The sequence below is a fragment of the Artemia franciscana genome, chromosome 20, assembly GCF_032884065.1.
Source record: "Artemia franciscana chromosome 20, ASM3288406v1, whole genome shotgun sequence".
Taxonomy (NCBI): domain Eukaryota; kingdom Metazoa; phylum Arthropoda; class Branchiopoda; order Anostraca; family Artemiidae; genus Artemia; species Artemia franciscana.
In genome coordinates, this window is record NC_088882.1 from 29,559,319 (window position 1) to 29,578,110 (window position 18,792).

The 18,792-nt window shown below is 35.7% G+C and overlaps 4 non-coding genes and 1 pseudogene across 4 annotated transcripts; 2 read left to right on the forward strand and 3 right to left on the reverse strand.

The window, feature by feature from the left end:
• Window positions 1-8,700: 8,700 nt before the first annotated feature.
• On the reverse strand, window positions 8,701-8,892 carry LOC136040420 (U2 spliceosomal RNA). Its single transcript, XR_010620711.1, has one exon. It is a non-coding gene; the product is annotated as a U2 spliceosomal RNA (small nuclear RNA).
• Window positions 8,893-11,782: 2,890 nt separating this feature from the next.
• Window positions 11,783-11,898, reverse strand: LOC136040449 (U5 spliceosomal RNA). The gene has a single exon (XR_010620736.1). It is a non-coding gene; the product is annotated as a U5 spliceosomal RNA (small nuclear RNA).
• Window positions 11,899-12,636: 738 nt separating this feature from the next.
• LOC136040477 (U1 spliceosomal RNA) lies at window positions 12,637-12,800 on the reverse strand. Its single transcript, XR_010620761.1, has one exon. It is a non-coding gene; the product is annotated as a U1 spliceosomal RNA (small nuclear RNA).
• A 1,846-nt stretch (window positions 12,801-14,646) lies between these two features.
• Window positions 14,647-14,798, forward strand: LOC136040495 (U1 spliceosomal RNA; annotated as a pseudogene).
• A 741-nt stretch (window positions 14,799-15,539) lies between these two features.
• Window positions 15,540-15,655, forward strand: LOC136040450 (U5 spliceosomal RNA). Its single transcript, XR_010620737.1, has one exon. It is a non-coding gene; the product is annotated as a U5 spliceosomal RNA (small nuclear RNA).
• The last annotated feature ends 3,137 nt before the right edge of the window (window positions 15,656-18,792 follow it).

Here is an 18,792-nt window from a genome sequence, read left to right on the forward strand (position 1 = left end):
TTTAGCATCCCCAAGCTGTCACGTTAGATTTAACCCACTTCAAACTCTTTTTAAGCGAATCATCAAAGACCACGTGGTTGTGGCCGTTTTTTTTATTTTAGTCTGCACTTTGTCCGAAAAGTGGTGTAAAGATTGATACTGGCTAGCCAATTGTCAATTTGCCCTAGCCATATTCAGAAATAAAGGGAAATATTCATCTGCTTTAGTATCCCGAAGATGTCACGTTAGATTTAACTCACTTCAAACGCATTTTAAGCGAATCATCAAAGACCATGTGGCTGTGACCGTTTTTTCATTTTAGTCTACACTTGGTCCAAAGAATGGTGCAAAGATTGATACTGGCTAGCCAATTGTCAATTTTCCCTAGCCATATTCAGAAATAAAGGGAAATATTCATCTGCTTTAGTATCCCGAAGATGTCACGTTAGATTTAACCCGCTTCAAACAATTTTTAAGCGAATCATCAACCACCTTGTGGCTGTGACCGTTTTTTCATTTTAGTCTGCACTCGGTCCAACGAATGGTGCAGAGAGTGATGCTGGCTTGTTGATTGTATGTTTCAGTCTTGATCGATTTTAAGAGACTAAAGAGTCTTTTTACCATGATATTTGAAAATGGCAAACAAAAAAGAAATTTTACTACTTTCAAAAATTTTCAAACTTCTTACCTCCAGTAGGCTTTTTACACTTGACACATATTTTCAAAACAAAACTGGATCAACACTTTCACTGTCCACGTCATCTGAGGGCTAACTAAAGCCAATTCTCGCCACTTCCTTTCAAAGCTTGCTTTGTTTCAGGAAGGAAGTCCAAAGGATGTGAAAAAAGGTTGGAGGGTTTCAGCTTCTCCTGACAGAGTGAAAGACGGATTCACAAGCTCAACAAACTTGTATATTTCACCTCCTTCAAACGGGAATCTTTTCTGAATTTGTTTTACTGCTTCTATGTAGAATTCTCTGACCATAGGCTATTATTGACTTTTTCACTGTTTTGGCAACTTGGGGATGAGACATCGAATCTCATATTCCCTCCGAAGCTAGGAAACATTAGGAAAATTCATGTAGAATGTCTTTGCTACAGATTCTATTTCTTTTTCCAACTAGAGAAAAATGGGCTCCTCACTCAGGAAAAGCGTATTAAGCTCGTCGAATATTCAAAGAGCATATTCTACAAACTCACTCAGTATCCGCTGATAGGGATTCCTCAGCGTCGATAAAACCTGGTTGTTACCATGCGACGGATTTTTGACTACTAAGCCCTTCCAGTAAAATGTCAACATATCCCAACGCTCTAACAGGCCTCTTGCAGTTTGTTTGAAAGAGAGTCATCTTGCAGGAGCAAGAGCAACAAACCTTCTTTCAGGAGCTTAGGCGAATATTTGAAATTAGCTAGCTTTTTGCTAGCTTTTTCCTACCTTTCTGAAAATTACCATTATGTACCTTTGGGAATGATGGTAATTAATGATAGTAAAATTACTGACGGTAAATAATGGTAAGAATGGGTTGTATCAATGCTTAATACCCTAAAATATGCGAAACATTGTTTTTCCCCGATCGCCATGAAACTTTCAGGGTAAGTAGACCGTACCAAATGGACCTAAATGAGGAAAGAAATTGAAAGAAAAATGAGGATGCATCGATTTATAGTGTAATGAATTTTTTTTCATTCCCAAATTTTACCATCATTCTCAAAGGTAATCATTCTCATTATTACCTTTAGCTAGCTTTTTGCAGCTATATTGAACACAGGGAAACATGCCAAAAGTACTTCACTATCACAACCCAAGGATACTTGGCTGTGATGAGCGTTGACAAACTGTGGCAGAGATATTGCTTACTGACTGTTTTGGGTACCCTACTGACTGACAGTATCCCAAACAGTAAGTTGTTCAAGAAACGTGGTTCAATCCTGTTATCTTGAGCTATAATGATAGAAAGGATGAGATGACTACAACACGTTCTGTGGATAAAGGATGACAGATTGTCATAGATTATCCTTGTTGGCCAACAGTCTTGGGCAAAATGAAAAGCAGATCATCCTGAAATAGAGTGGGAGGATGTTGTAAGGAAAAATTTGAGGGAAATAGGAAATCTTCTGGAGGACGTAAAGAAGTGATATTGGATAACAACGACTGGTATCGAACTGGTATAAAAACTATTAGTTTTTACGAACGTTTTCATTAGTAAAAGATATACGTAACTTACGAATTAGCTTACGTAACAAACTTCTATGTTCGTATGTTTTTATTACGCATATGAGAAGGTTCGCCCACTCGTCAATACCTCGTCAATAACTCTTTGCATTAAAGCTTAAATTTTGTCCCCTGAATCACAAAGGCCATAGAATAAATAGTTGAAATTACTAAAAATCCTTTAGCGTAAAGAGTGAGGTATTTGGAGGAAGTGAACCCCTTATATGCGTAATATTTTCTGTTTATTTTATGTTTTAATGCTACTCCATACTTCCAGTTGAAAAAAAACTTTTTCATATTTATTTTCTCATTGTTTTTTTAAATGATGCTAGAAAATGCTGCACCCCCTTTATGGAAATCTTCTTCCTCCATGGAAAATTCCCCCACATAGACCCCTCTTCTCAACCCCCCCCCCCCTCCCAACCAAAAAATCCCCCTGAAAACGTCTCTACATTTCCCAATAACCATTAATATATGCAAACACTGGTCAAAATTTGCAACTTGCAGCCCCTCCCACGGGGACTGTGGGGGAGTAAGCAGTCCCCAAAGACATAGTTATAAGGTTTTTCGACTATGCTGAATAAAATGGCTATCTCAGAATTTTGATCCGACTAGTTTGGGAAAAAAATGAGGGTGGGAGTGGGCCTAGGTGCCCTTCGATTTTTTTGGTCACTTAAAAAGGACACTAGAACTTTTCATTTCCGTTCGAATGAGTCCTCTTGCAAATTTTAGGACCTCTGGGTCGATACGATCACCCCTGGGAAAAAGAAAAAAAAACAAATAAACACGCATCCGTGATTTGTCTTCTGGCAAAAAATACAAAATTCCACATTTTTATAGATAGGATCTCAGAACTTGTACAATAGGGTTCTCTGATACGCTGAATCTGATGGTGTGATTTTACATTAAGATTCTATGAATTCTGGGGGTTTTTTTCACCCTATTTTCTAAAATATGGCAGATATTCTCAGGCTCGTAGCTTTTGATGGGTATGTCTAAACTTGATGAAATTTATATATTTAAAATCAGGATTAAAATGCAATTTTTCTGATGTAACTATTGTTATCAAAATTTCGTTTTAAAGAGTTTTGGTTACTATTGAGCCGTGTCGCCCCTTACTACGGTTCGTTACCACGAACTGTTCAGGAGTTTTATATATCAGGTTAACCTCTTGGTTTACCTTTCAAAAATTGTTTATTTAACCAATATGCCTATTAATGGAAGATTCTTCACAATCAGAGTGATCCTTGGTTGCTTTTAAAAGATATTTAGAAATCAAAGCATTCAAATAGAAATTTTCCTTATTAACAAAATCATTAATTACAAATTTCAATTTGCAATAAATAATTAGTTACAATTTATTATACAAATTATTTCTCATAATAAAACATCCTCGAACAAGAAAGTGGCTGGTCTAAAATTGGCAAATATGGCTTTACAAGCAAAAATAATTCGAATCTTGTTCAAATGCTATTGAGCACCTTTGTCATCTCATGTTAAACCTTTCGATGTAAAAAGTTTGATGAAACTTACAGCGTTCGTCTATGGGAGCTATTTATTTAACTACTTATGTGGCATTGGTGTATAGGGAAAAGGGTTCCTCTATCGAGGATCCAAAAATATAATAAGTACATACTTTGCCCCACTCAAAAAGTGAAGTTAGGTCAATCCTAATGAAAAGTACCAAAATATGATGAAAATATAATACTTTTGAAATAAATTTGCGCTATATATTTTTCACATTATGGGGGAGGTTGGAGGTAAAGTATAGCGGATCTGCAAACAAAATATGCAAGCTAAAATTATTCTGCATATTATGATATAAGAATTGTTTTCTAACTTCATGCTTTCCAAAAACTTCACCCCGCCTAATATACAAATAAATAGCTCCATTTTATAAGTCTAATGCATTTTGTCACCGAACCCTTGTTTTTCACTGAGCGCAAGCTAATTATTTCTTAATACAGAAAGATTAAAAACCGATTCTAGGTTTGTTCTCGAGTTTTACGCATCATAATTCTTGAGTAGGGTCACTATCAAACAGTTCGTGGTAAAGAATTGTAGTAAGGAGTGACCCGGCTCAATAGTAACCAAACTCTAAAAAAATGGAATTTTGATATCAATAGCTACATCAAGAGAACTCCATTTTAATGCTGATTTTAAATATATAAGTTTCATCAAGTTTAGTCTTACCCATCAAAAGTTACGAGCCTGAGAAAATTTAAGATATTTTAGAAAATAGGGTTAAACACCCCCTAAAAGTCATAAAATCTTAACGAAAATCACACCATCAGATTCAGCGTATCAGAGAACCCTACTGTAAAAGTTTCAAGCTCCTATCTACCAAAATGTGGAATTTTGTATTTTTGCCAGAAGGCAGATCACGGATGCGTGTTTATTTTTTTTTTTTTTTTTCCCAAGGGTGATCCTATCGACCCAGTTGTCCTAGAATGTTGCAAGAGGGCTCATTCTAACGGAAATAAAAAGTTGTAGTGGCCTTTTTAAGTGACCAAAGAAATTGGAGGGCACCTAGGCCCCCTCCCACGCTAATTATTTGCCCAAAGTCAACGGATCAAAATTCTGAGATAGCCATTTTATTCAACGTAGTCGAAAAACCTTATAACTATGTCTTTGGGCACGACTTACTCCCCCACAGTCCCCGTGGGAGGGGCAACAAGTTACAAACATTGACCAGTGCTTACATATAGTAATGGTTATTGGGAAGTGTAGAGGCGTTTTCAGGAGTATTTTTTTGGTTGGGGGAGGGGTTGAGCAGAGGGGGATATGCTGGGGGAACTTTTCATCGAGAATTTGTCATGGGAGAAGAAGATTTCCATGAAGGGAGAGCAGGATTTACCAGCATTATTAAAAAAAAAAACAATTAAAAAATAAATATGAAAAAGTTTTTTCAGCTGGAAGTGAGGAACAGCATTACAACTTAAAACAGAAACAGAAATTATTACCCATATGAAGGGCTCACCTCCTTCTAATACCTCGCTCTTTACGCTAAAGTATTTTTAGTAATTTCAACTATTTATTCTACGGCTTTTGTGATTCAGGGGTCATTCTTAATGAATTGGGACAAAATTTAAGCTTTAGTGTATAGAGCGAGGTACTGACGAGAGGGCGAACACCCTCATATATGTAATAAAAACATGAGAATACAAAAGTTATTTACGTAAGCTAATTTATAAGTTACATAAATCTTTTACTAATAAAAAGATTCGTAAAACATTAAAAGTTCTAGTTGCCTTTTTAATTAGCCAAAAAATCGGAGGGCAACTAGGCTTCCTCCCCCGCTTTTTTTTCTCAAAATCATTCGATCAAAACTATGAGAAAGCCATTTAGCCAAAAAAAAAAAATATACAAACTTCGTTTTGATTATTCCTCTGCGGAGAGCCAAAATCAAAACATGCATTGATTCTAAAACGTTCAGAAATTAAATAAAAAAAAACAAGTTTTTTTTAACTGAAAGTAAGGAGCGACATTAAAACTTAAAACGAACAGAAATTACTTTCTATATGAAAGAGGCTGCTTTCAACGCCCCGCTCTTTACGCTAAAGTTTGACTCTTTCTCTCAATTCTTCTTTTTAAAACAGTAAAAAATTCAAACTGTTTTTAAAACTTTTTTTTAGTTTTTTTTAAAACTTGAAAACTGTTTTTAAAACTGTTACTGTTTTTAAAACAGTAAAACAGTAAACAGTAAAATTCTGGTTGGATGTATTTTGGGAAATGATTGCCGTGGGAGGAGCTGGTTGCCCTCCAATCACTTTTGACTATTAAAAGTTCAGAAGCCCTGTCAATATCCAATCAAATAAGTCCCTTTCGATGTTTCTAAAACCACCCTTTCTTTACGAAGCGCCCTGGTCTAAGAAAAAAGAAAGAAAAAAGAAACGATAAAATAAATAATACATCATACATACATCGTTCTTTACTTAGGCAGCGCTACTGCGCTGCCATTGATAATAAGCGTAGTAAGCTCCGTAACCAAATAAAAAATCTAAAGACATACAAAGAAAACAGTTCTTTTCCCTTTTCAATGCTGAACACTCATTGTTGTATATATATATATATATATATATATATATATATATATATATATATATATATATATATATATATATATATATATATATATATATATATATATATGTATATATATAGACAAAATAGATAGATATATAGATATTTGTTGCGACACTACCCTCTTCAGGCCATCACAAAAGAAAAAACTTAAGACACATTGTAACTAATGCGTCTTATTTATAAACGTAATATTGCACTCACAATAAAACACATAATTATAACACTCATAATAATAATAACAAAAAACTTCACTGACCTTAATCTACGCATAATTTATAAAGAAAGTCCTCTATACGCCATACCCATTAGGGTTCATCCAACCTTTTTAAGTCATCAAAAATTTCCGTTTTTTTAATTTTTTTGGCAATCTATAGCTCAGGAATACTTTGAAATCACCTGAGCCGGATTTAAAACTTTGACCCTTCCAGGTCCAAGCGTTTTTGCTGCTCCGTGTTTGCAAGACTATAGGGGAACCCCCCAAATATTAGATGATACTGGAAGAAAAGAACATAACTGATGAGCGAAAAGTAATGAAAAGAGAGTGTTACCAAACTCTCAGTTGTTAATCTTGGGAGACATCTAATAGTTTATAAGTAACAACGGAATTCCTGCGTTGTACAAAAATCGCTTTGCTGTGAATAGGCAGCGTGGCGGCTTAGTACACCTGGCACTTTTACAATAAATCATATCCTATTTCTTCAAGAAAAAAATCACTCAATGATAATTTATTGTACTTACTGGCGTTTTGGGCTCATAGACCGGGGCCTAGTGAGCCCCTTGGCAAATTTGGGCTTGGAAATCAACCCGTCCTCAAATCCACTAAGTACTTAAAGGTGCCCATAAAGTCCCCCTCTTCACAAATATGCCACTGATAAGAGCCATTTTGCATCCTTCTTTATTTATTCTTCTTCTTCCAACTGCCCATACACCTATCTTTTTCAAGATTTGCCTTTTTGATTCTACAAATGACCTTATAGTACCAATTGGGGTCTATATCAAGCTAATCGCTTCAGCAGATTTCCACATCTAGCCTGTAAAATACTATCCCTAAAAATGTTTGATTCAGGGCCGCCGCTCTTTGGATTGAAATGTTTTCCTGAATCGGCGGATTCAAGGTGACATCTTACACTTTCTAAACCCCTCTAAAATTATGCCAACCCTAAGCCTCTTTGTTACTGCGATGCAACAAATTTGCCTAGTTAATGAAAATGAAGCTTTTGTTTGACAATTTGATGATTTACAAAATACAAAATATCCAGTAGAATTGGCTGACAACAAACACTCATCGATAATTCCCTAAAGACATCCAGTATCTAGGACAGTAAAAATGAAATCTTATGTTTTGAATTGGAAATATAAGAAATTCGGCTTTTAATGAGAAAGACCTTCCTTTGTAGCTCTGTGAGTTTTTATGGTACAGGGTGCCAAGTTGGAAAAAGAAAAATGGGTGAAAAGTCAGAATTTAAACCGCAAAAGCACTTGAAAATAAAAAGCTTAAAAGAGTGTACCTTTCCTTTGACGGGTTGGTTGTTTTTGGCAGTCAGTAGACTTCTTATACATGCGTTTTTGCGGATGGAAGCACTGTCAGATTAAACCGATTAGTTTTGCTTGTTCGTTCTAACAGTTGAAGGTGGCAACACCGATGAAGATGTAGTATTTGCCTGAACCGTCATAATTTTGAAGCACCAAAATTAAAATCTTAGAAAATTGTGATTTTTGGGGTGAATAGACCTAAGATTGGCCCAGGGAGAGAGGAATTCTTTTATTTTATTGTCAACGGTACATTAAGGCTCGTATTTCCTTTAAGGCAGTCAGGGGCTTTAGTTCCTAAAAATAAATGGAGGTTGGGGCAAAATATACTTTTCAAAACCTAGGAGAGGGAGCAGTTTTGTTTTTCTTCAATATTTTCAATATCAATACCAAAAATTAGGCATCTTTCAATTCAGGAAAATGCCAAAAAATAGGCGCCCAGAAATCTAGGTGTATTTTTTAATTTTTAGTTCTTATATAACCAAATGGCTTGCGTTTTACATGAGATTCTTCATATTTGAGTTTCAGAATCCTGCCCCCCCCCCCTCTGCGGAGACGTCAATTCTGAATCTTAAAAAGGAACTAATAGCTTTGAGCATTTTTAAATTTTGAAAATGGGATATTTCAAAGAAATAGAATAAAAAAAAATCAATTTTGAAAAAATCCAAACAAAAAGTAATCAGTTTATAAGCTCCATAAGTTGTAACTTGGCAGACTACATTTTAGCTGTCTATTGACGTCCAAAAATTATGTTATGGCAGTTAATTGTGCAAAAACGTATTAAAGCTATTTTCTTACAAAAGAAAAGAAATTAAAATTTAGAGTGGGACTCCTTTTCGACGGTAATTTTAGTGGTTTCCCCTCGAAAGCGGTGCAATGTAGGTTTCCCCTCGAAAGGGGTGTGCCAATCCCGGAGGTACTATAACACCAGGCCAACGCGTGAAGGGAGCGGAGCAAGCCCCGACATCCCTCCGGTTTCCAAAAATCAGTTTAATATTCTGGGCCCCATGTAGGGGCCGTATCAGACATTAAGCTGATAAGAACAGATACTACACTTTGATCTTGGCTAAAATGCCGAGAAGCGATAATTTAAAAAGGATTGTCAAAAGAATTATAAGAATACGAGTAACAAAGTTTGTCACAAAATTTATTTCGGTTCCAATTCTCAAATAACATTCAATTAACTTATAACTTTGTTTTTAGATTTTTGTAAACAGTACGAAACATTTCCCATAATATCAAAGTTTATCTTTAAATTTTAATGGTAAACGGTAAATTTTCCAATCAAGACTTGGACAAAATTGTCACTCAAAAAGCCAAAATCAGAAAAGATAACATCTTAAATCAGAGATAATATTCTCTTGGCCCTTTAGCTGACAATGATCGGAACCAGCATTGATGAATAACTTTAATTCACGGCAATTAAAGGGGTGGGGGACAGAGAAGAGTTTTTTTCGAAATCCAGAGAGAACAATTCTCTTGTTTTTTTTTTTTTTTTACTTTCTTTTGCAAAAATACCCCAAAAAACACCCTGATTTGCAATAAAAATTGTCGATCCACCAGTCGACACCACTGGTATTGATCAAAAGCGCCAATTCATGGAAACTAGGGGACAAGGCTGGACCCAATGAGCTAATCCCCGATATTTTTGTCCGACTCGTTAAAACGTAGCGCAATGCATTTAAACAAGTTTCCGATGTTTTTTTTTTTTTTTTTTTTTGTATTCCTTGCTCAAAATAGATTTGTAAACACACAGCCCAAGGGGAAGGGGAGAGGGGGTGAAATCCAGTATTCTCCAGATTCCAGGCAGGGGAATCTCGTTGTTTTTTCAACTTCTTTAACAAAAATACAAAGAAAAAAAAGCAAGCCCCTTTTCAATGATAATACCACGAAGAGATTTTTTTGAGTCTAAGAGGAGGAATGCAGGAAAAACATCTTGTAGAGAAAATTTCCTTCCCTGAATTAAAACAACTGGTTTTCCATATATACTACATGGTAACAATGCAAGTTTTATTAAGATATTATTAAATTTGCTTCAAATATGGAAACAAAAGCTGAATTTTCAATCACCTAAGAAAGATACACAGACACGAAACAGTGAGACTTTATCAAATAAATGATTGCTTACTTTATTGTATAAGTATTTGTCCTTTTCATTTATCATTTACTTGAGTAATTCTATAATTCCATCTTCTTACTAACCATGAAGCCCAGAAGACTGTCTTGAAGAATAGATGGCCTTCAAGTAGAGCTCCAGTTTTATAGGAGAATTTGATCAAAGCTTATTAAACAACTCTAAGGTTTGAAACCATAGAAAAGTAAGGTCGTAATTTGTTATGGAGCTGTAAGGTGCAACTGCCCCTCCCAAACCTTGTTTTTCCCCTCCTCCAAACCTCATTCCCCTACCCCCTTCTGAAATTTAGTTTCTTCCAAAATTGAGTCTAAACTAATATAAACCTATAAATTTAAGGATCTACAGAAACACATCTCTTTTTTTTCTTTTTTTTTAAAGTAAATTTACAGCTTTTTTAGAGTACTAAATAGTGCCTCTTTGGTACCAAATGGCTTCTTTTTAGTTTTTACTGCTATTTTCACTTTATTTTGGACAAAGGGTTCCATCTTTGCTCCTCCATCCCCTTCAAGTTTGGATTTTGACGAAATTACGCCACTGTAGAAAAGCAAAAGAAATGAAAAAAAAAGTCCTATAAGATGAAGTCGAGCTAGAAGGACTTAGTAGAAAGAGTTAATTTTGTTCACATTTCTTGAGCAATGCTTTTGCCTTTTACTTTTTAGCCTAAATAAATTACGTGGCTATGCTCTAAGGATAATAAATCCAGGAAATAGTTACTTTTTAAAACGAAACAAAAGAGGACTAAATGTAGCTGGGACTTGAATCGCTTTTACGCCATCTAAGGGCTTAACAAATAAATACAAGAATCATTTCCCTTCCAATTTCGTACAGGCCCATTGGCCCATCACAAATTCTTCTCCCTCTGGAGGCAAAAGAGACTTGTGTAAAATTTAGGACGGTTCTGGAGGAAGGCCTGCAAAAGAAAAATGAGCCAGTCCTGATCGAACCAATTCCTTGTGCCAAAATATGTTGTAGAATGTATTTCAGTCATTTTAGACCGAGGAATCATTAGTTTAGCTGTTAGAATGCCATCCTTCAGACTCCCCGAATGTATCAACAAAGATAAAACTTTGAGGTGGTAAATCACAGGGATTTTATGTTATATTTGCATTTAGACTCCAGGCTTCTCCCTCCTCACAGACCTGTTTCTTGGTCTCCCTTCACTTGGAGAATCGCTTGTTGATTCTCTTTTCCCTTCACACAGAGAATTGTCTCTTGGATCGTGTTCTCCTCCCAGACTGAGTATTGTGTCTAGAAACCAATGGAGTCCCCAAATGAAAGGATTTGCCCCTGTAAGATCTCAAAACTCCTCATTTTAGAGGAATCCCCTAAACTGGAATGGAAATACAGTTCCTAGACGAGGGAGGAATGAGGGCCCTAAGAGATTTGGGAGTCAAGAGCGCCTAGGACTTGGCACACTATTGCACCAAGAGTGCCTTCGAGGAGCCCTTACCCGCTGAAAAGTAGCTTCCCTGGATGTAATCTGCAAAAGATAACAACAAACATCTAGCCAACCACTTGTCAACTGAAGGACTGTTGGCAACTAGGCGACTAACAACACTAATCACGTCTACTTCCCTATAAACATAGCTTATTTAGACGCCCCTGGAAGTTGTGCCATATTTCACAATTATTTGTCCCTTTTTACTATTTGCCCATAAGTTCACAATTTGTTTTATATTTTTGAAAAGATTGGATTTTTGTTCATAAACGACTTCAATTATCTCGCATTTTACAGGGTTACTTGTCTGACAACCCTAATATCTTGATAAGTAAGATAGTATCTAAATAATATTAATATCTAGATAAGTAATCTTGAAATATTAAAACATACAACAATTGTGTAGACTAGTCTGCCTTTCGGCATTCAAAAATTTGTTAAGACTCATCAAGTGCCCCTCCCCACGGTAATCTTTAGTAAAAGGCGAAAGATTAACTCGATATGAGGAGAGGCCAGAGCTATGAAAATTGCTAAGGTTCACTTGGGTATATAAAAATAAATCCTAGTAAATCCTCGTGGTTTTTTTTAACAAGGTTCGAAAGCAATAAGAAATTCAATGTTCAATCAAGTAAATACGGGCCAAAAAATCATATGATGCGAAAACATAAATATTCATTAATACATAATGTAGCATTAATAACATGCTACAAAAACTACATCCACAGAAAATACCATAAATATTCAGTAATCAGGCCCAAAAATAATTGTAATGTAGCTGAATGGTCGATCAATTGCTGTAGCCAAAGGCCCCCCTATTAAAATATTCCAAGAAGCTTAGCGGTAGTGAAGGAATTCTTAGTCTGATATGTTGCCAATACAATAGACTTGATGAAATGTGTGGTGACCAAGGGCATTTCACTTTTTAAGACTAGCCTTTGTGACTTAATTCAAATTTGAGCAATTGGATTCGATTCCAAGGTCAATTTAAAAATCAGTATTTGATAATTACGGAGTATTTTCAAAAACAAAATGCATCAGGAATTCAATCAGTTTAGGCAATTTAATTTAATTATGGCGACTGGTCATTGATACCCCATCATTTGCTTTAATACAAGACTAAGAAAAACAAAATGTGTTTATTTAAGAGATGTTCTAAATCACTCGGTTTAAACATTATCAATTTGCATACTTTTCCTTTCAGTTCACAAAATTACAACATAGTACGGGTTCAAAGGAAGAGACCTATTCAATGTGTGAATAGAGGTCCGCGCGAACGCAGTCCCCCACTACCAAAAATTACGCTGTTGAGTTACCCCCATTTGGGGTAATCACAGGGGTCAGCCAATCCGAAGTGCAATGGAAAGGCCTCACCCTGGGGGCGCCTCCTTCATGATCAAGGCAGCTCCCGAGCCAGGTAAGTATGAATTGTTCAAAACTAACATTTTACTTATGTCTTTCGACATAAATCTGGTTGCTTTGAATGCCACTCAGAAACTCTAATTTATTAAACAGATGCAGCTTTACAACAATTCATGGAAACTAGGGGACAAGGCTGGACCCAATGAGCAAATCCCCGATATTTTTGTCCGACTCGTTAAAACGTAGCGCAATGCATTTAAACAAGTTTCCAATGTTTTTTTTTTTTATTTTTTTTTTTTGTATTCCTTGCTCAAAATAGATTTGTAAACACACAGCCCAAGGGGAAGGGGAGAGGGGGTGAAATCCAGTATTCTCCAGATTCCAGGCAGGGGAATCTCGTTGTTTTTTCAATTTCTTTAACAAAAATACAAAGAAAAAAAACAAGCCCCTTTTCAATGATAATACCACGAAGAGATTTTTTTGAGTCTAAGAGGAGGAATGCAGGAAAAACATTTTGTAGAGAAATTTTCCTTCCCTGAATTAAAACAACTGGTTTTCCATATATACTACATGGTAACAATGCAAGTTTTATTAAGAGATTATTAAATTTGCTTCAAATATGGAAACAAAAGCTGAATTTTCAATCACCTAAGAAAGATACACAGACACGAAACAGTGAGACTTTATCAAATAAATGATTGCTTACTTTATTGTATAAGTATTTGTCCTTTTCATTTATCATTTACTTGAGTAATTCTATAATTCCATCTTCTTACTAACCATGAAGCCCAGAAGACTGTCTTGAAGAATAGATGGCCTTCAAGTAGAACTCCAGTTTTATAGGAGAATTTGATCAAAGCTTATTAAACAACTCTAAGGTTTGAAACCATAGAAAAGTAAGGTCGTAATTTGTTATGGAGCTGTAAGGTGCAACTGCCCCTCCCAAACCTTGTTTTTTCCCTCCCCCAAACCTCATTCCCCTACCCCCTTCTGAAATTTAGTTTCTTCCAAAATGAGTCTAAACTAATATAAACCTATAAATTTAAGGATCTACAGAAACACATCTCTTTTTTTCGGTAGTTTGTACTCGAAAAGCGCCGCGTATGCTGCACAAGGAAAAATAGATCTTGACAAAAACGGCTGTCTGGAATCCGAAAGGTGAAGCCTGGCTTTGATTGACAGTTGCGACTGTGAAGCAAAGATAGATATTTGAAAGGGACATCTAGGAAACACTGGTAGACAGTGACATTAGCTATCATAATTATCATGAAAATACGGAAGGGTTGGCTTGACTGTCCGGAAGCCCCAAGCGTCTGGAAAATGAAGCCGGGATTGAAGATTCTTACTAACAATAATTTATTTTAACCTCGTGTGATCCCGCTTGAAACACCTTGAAATAATTTTTGGAAGTTTTGAATAACATATCAAAAACAAATGTTTTTAGACATTTAGATGTTTCGTAATTTTGTATAGCTGTCTTCATTTGAATAGCTCACAAATACTAAATTTAAGGTAATCTGATAACATATTTATGACAAAATACAACTAGATCACCTTTGGAAGAAAGAGTACATTTGTTTTCAAAAAGTACTGCTTTTCTTAAAATGTACTGCAAAAGTACTACTTTTTTCAAATGTACTACCAACTCACTACTTTGAAAAAAATGTACTAAAAAGAGTACAATTTTTCTATCCCTGGCAACTCAAAGCGCCACGCAGCTTATTACGCATGTGCGTACAATGCTTTAGTGAAAATAACAAAGGTATTCGTAGAAATGCTGTAATCTTTGTGTGATCGAAACCAAGATCAAAACCATTGATCAACACCAAGCAGGATTACGCGAAAATTGCATATTTAGCAAAAATTTTGTGTAGCACTTATGTAGCACCCTGTTCTCGAGAAAAATAGCACACTTTGGACAGGAGCAGGTGGCAACCCTGCTCCCAGGGTGAGGCCTTTCTATTGCACTTCGGATTGGCTGACCCCTGTGATTACCCCAAATGGGGGTAACTCAACAGCGTAATTTTTGGTAGTGGGGGACTGCGTTCGCGCGGACCCCTGTTCACACATTGAATAGGTTTCTTCCTTTGAGCCCGTACTATGTTGCAATTTTGTGAACTGAAGGGAAAAAGTATGCAAATTGATAATGTTTAAACCAAGTAATTTAGAACATCTCTTAAATAAACACATTTTTTTTTCTTAGTCTTGTATTAAAGCAAATGATGGGGTATCAATGACTAGTCGCCATAATTAAATTAAATTGCCTAAACTGATTGAATTCCTGATGCATTTTGTTTTTGAAAATACTCCGTAATTATCAAATACTGATTTTTAAATTGAACTAGGAATCGAATCCAATTGCTGAAATTTAAATTAAGTCACAAAGGCTAGTCTTAAAAAGTGAAATGCCCTTGGTCACCTCACATTTCATCAAGTCTATTGTATTGGCAACACATCAGACTAAGAATTCCTTTACTACTGCTAAGCTTCTTGGAATATTTTAATAGGGGGGCCTTTGGCTACAGCAATTGATCGACCATTCAGCTACATTACAATTATTTTTGGGCCTGATTACTGAATATTTTTGGTATTTTCTGCGGATGTAGTTTTAGTAGCATGTCATTAAAGTTGCCCATAAATTGCTGTTCACTGAATATGTTTTCGCATCATATGATTTTTTGGCCCGTATTTACTTGATTGAACATTGAATTTCTTATTGCTTTCGAACCTTGTTAAAAAAAAACCACGAGGATTTACTAGGATTTATTTTTATATACCCAAGTCAACCTTAGCAATTTTAATAGCTCTGGCCTCTCCTCATATCGAGTTAATCTTTCGCCTTTTACTAAAGATTACCGTGGGGAGGGGCACTTGATGAGTCTTAACAAATTTTTGAATGCCGAAAGGCAGACTAGTCTACACAATTGTTGTATGTTTTAATATTTCAAGATTACTTATCTAGATATTAATATTATTTAGATACTATCTTACTTATCAAGATATTAGGGTTGTCAGACAAGTAACGCTGGAAAATGCGAGATAATTGACGTCATTTATGAACAAAAATCCAATCTTTTCAAAAATATAAAACAAATTGTGAACTTATGGGCAAATAGTAAAAAGGGACAAATAATTGTGAAATATGGCACAACTTCCAGGGGTGTCTAAATAAGCTATGTTTATAGGGAAGTAGACGTGATTAGTGTTGTTAGTTGCCTACAGCCCTTCAGTTGACAAGTGGTTGGCTACATGTTTGTTTTTATATTTTGCAGATTACATCCAGGGAAGCTACTTTTCAGCGGGTAAGGGATGCTCGAAGGCACTCTTGGTGCAATAGTGTGACAAGTCCTAGGCGCTTGACTCCCAAATCTCTTAGGGCCCTCATTCCTCCCTCGTCTAGGAACTGTATTTCCATTCCAGTTTAGGGGATTCCTCTAAAATGAGGAGTTTTGAGATCTTACAGGGGTAAATCCTTTCATTTGGGGACTCCATTGGTTTCTAGACACAATACTCAGTCTGGGGGGAGAACACGATCCAAGAGACAATTCTCTGTGTGAAGGGAAAAGAGAATCAACAGGCGATTCTCCATGTGAAGGGAGACCAAGAAACGGGTCTGTGAGGAAGGAGAAGCCTGGAGTCTAAATGCAAATATAACACAAAATCCCTGTGATTTACCACCTCAAAGTTTTATCTTCGTTGATACATTCGGGGAGTCTGAAGTATGACATTCTAACAGCTAAACTATTGATTCCTCGGTCTGAAATGACTGAAATACATTCTACAACATATTTTGGCACAAGGAATTGGTGTGGTCAAAACTGGCCCATTTTTTTTTCAGGCCTTCCTCCAGAACCGTCCTAAATTTTACACAAGTCTATTTTGCCTCCAGAGGGAGAAGACTTTGTGATGGGCCAATGGGCCTGTACGAAATTGGAAGGGAAATGATTCTTGCATTTATTTTTTAAGCCCTTAGATGGCGTAAAAGCGATTCAAGTCCCAGCTACATTTAGTCCTCTTTTGTTTCGTCTTAAAAAGTAACTATTTCTGGATTTATTATCCTTAGAGCATAGCCACGTAATTTATTTAGGCTAAAAAGTAAAAGACAAAGCATTGCTCAAGAAATGTGAACAAAATTAACTCTTTCTACTAAGTCCTTCTAGCTCGACTTCATCTTATAGGACTTTTTTTTTCATTTCTTTTGCTTTTCTACAGTGGCGTAATTTTGTCAAAATCCAAACTTGAAGGGGATGGAGGAGCAAAGATGGAACCCTTTGTCCAAAATAAAGTGAAAATAGCAGTAAAAACTAAAAAGAAGCCATTTGGTACCACAGAGGCACTATTTAGTACTCTAAAAAAGCTGTAAATTTACTTTAAAAAAAGAAAAAAAAGAGATGTGTTTCTGTAGATCCTTAAATTTATAGGTTTATATTAGTTTAGACTCAATTTTGGAAGAAACTAAATTTCAGAAGGGGGTAGGGGAATGAGGTTTGGGGGAGGGGAAAAACAAGGTTAGGGAGGGGCAGTTGCACCTTCCAGCTCCATAATAAATTACGACCCTACTTTTCTATGGTTTCGAACCTTAGAGTTGTTTAATAAGCTTTGATCAAATTCTCCTATATCACTGGAGTTCTACTTGAAGGCCATCTATTCTTCAAGACAGTCTTCTGGGCCTCATGGTTAGTAAGAAGATGGAATTATAGAACTACTCAAGTAAATGACAAATGAAAAGGACAAATACTTATACAATAAAGTAAGCAATCATTTATTTGATATAGTCTCACTGTTTCGTGTCTGTGTATCTTTCTTAGGTGATTGAAAATTCAGCTTTTGTTTCCATATTTGAAGCAAATTTAATAATGTCTTAATAAGACTTGCATTGTTACCATGTAGTATATATGGAAAACCAGTTGTTTTAATTCAGGGAAGGAAATTTTCTCTACGAGATGTTTTTCCTGCATTCCTCCTCTTAGATTCAAAAAAATCTATTCGTGGTATTATCATTGAAAAGGGGCTTTTTTTTTTTTCTTTGTATTTTTGTTAAAGAAATTGAAAAAACAACGAGATTCCCCTGCCTGGAATATGGAGAATACTGGATTTCGCCCCCTCTCCCCTTCCCCTTGGGCTGTGTGTTTACAAATCTATTTTGAGCAAGGAATACAAAAAAAAATAAATAAAAACCTCGGAAACTTGTTTAAATTGGGGCCCAGAATATTAAACTGATTTTTGGAAACAAAGAGTACTAAATAGTGCCTCTGTGGTACCAAATGGCTTCTTTTTAGTTTTTACTGCTATTTTCACTTTATTTTGGACAAAGGGTTCCATCTTTGCTCCTCCATCCCCTTCAAGTTTTGATTTTGACGAAATTACGCCACTGTAGAAAAGCAAAAGAAATGAAAAAAAAAGTCCTATAAGATGAAGTCGAGCTAGAAGGACTTAGTACTATTTAGTACAATTTGTTAAGCCTTAGATAGCGTAAAAGCGATTCAAGTCCCAGCCAGGGCTGCCAAATTTTTTTTTAAGGATTGTGTCATATTTTTTCCAAAAATGTGCTTTTTGTGTCATCTCAGATTCCATAATGTGTCACAAAATGTGTCATTTTTTTGCCATAAGTGGTATCATATTTAATTGTCAAATCTTTATTTAGAGTTTTGAAGATATAATCTTTTCCAAATCAGTTCAAAAAGGAGTAAACTTAACCTTATCCTATTATCTTGGGATCATGACCTTTTTATGACGTCATGAAAGAAATAGAAACATTCGATTAAATTAATGTTACACACTATGAATTTGTGTCTGGGCGGCCAACGAGGCAAGTTTACTTTTATAAAAGTTTTAGGGACAATCAACTCCGACAGCAAATTGAAAATAGACTTTTCGTATGACGTCGTAAACGTAATCGGCTTTATTGGCTAAGCTTTTTATTTACTCAATATGTAAGCCATTCAACCAGCTTCAATCTAGTATTTCTGTCATATTTTTTGGTGCCTTTTTAGGCCAGATGGATTATTCTGAAGGAAAGAAATCTCTGGAAATTTGTAATCTCGTCCAAGGTTGG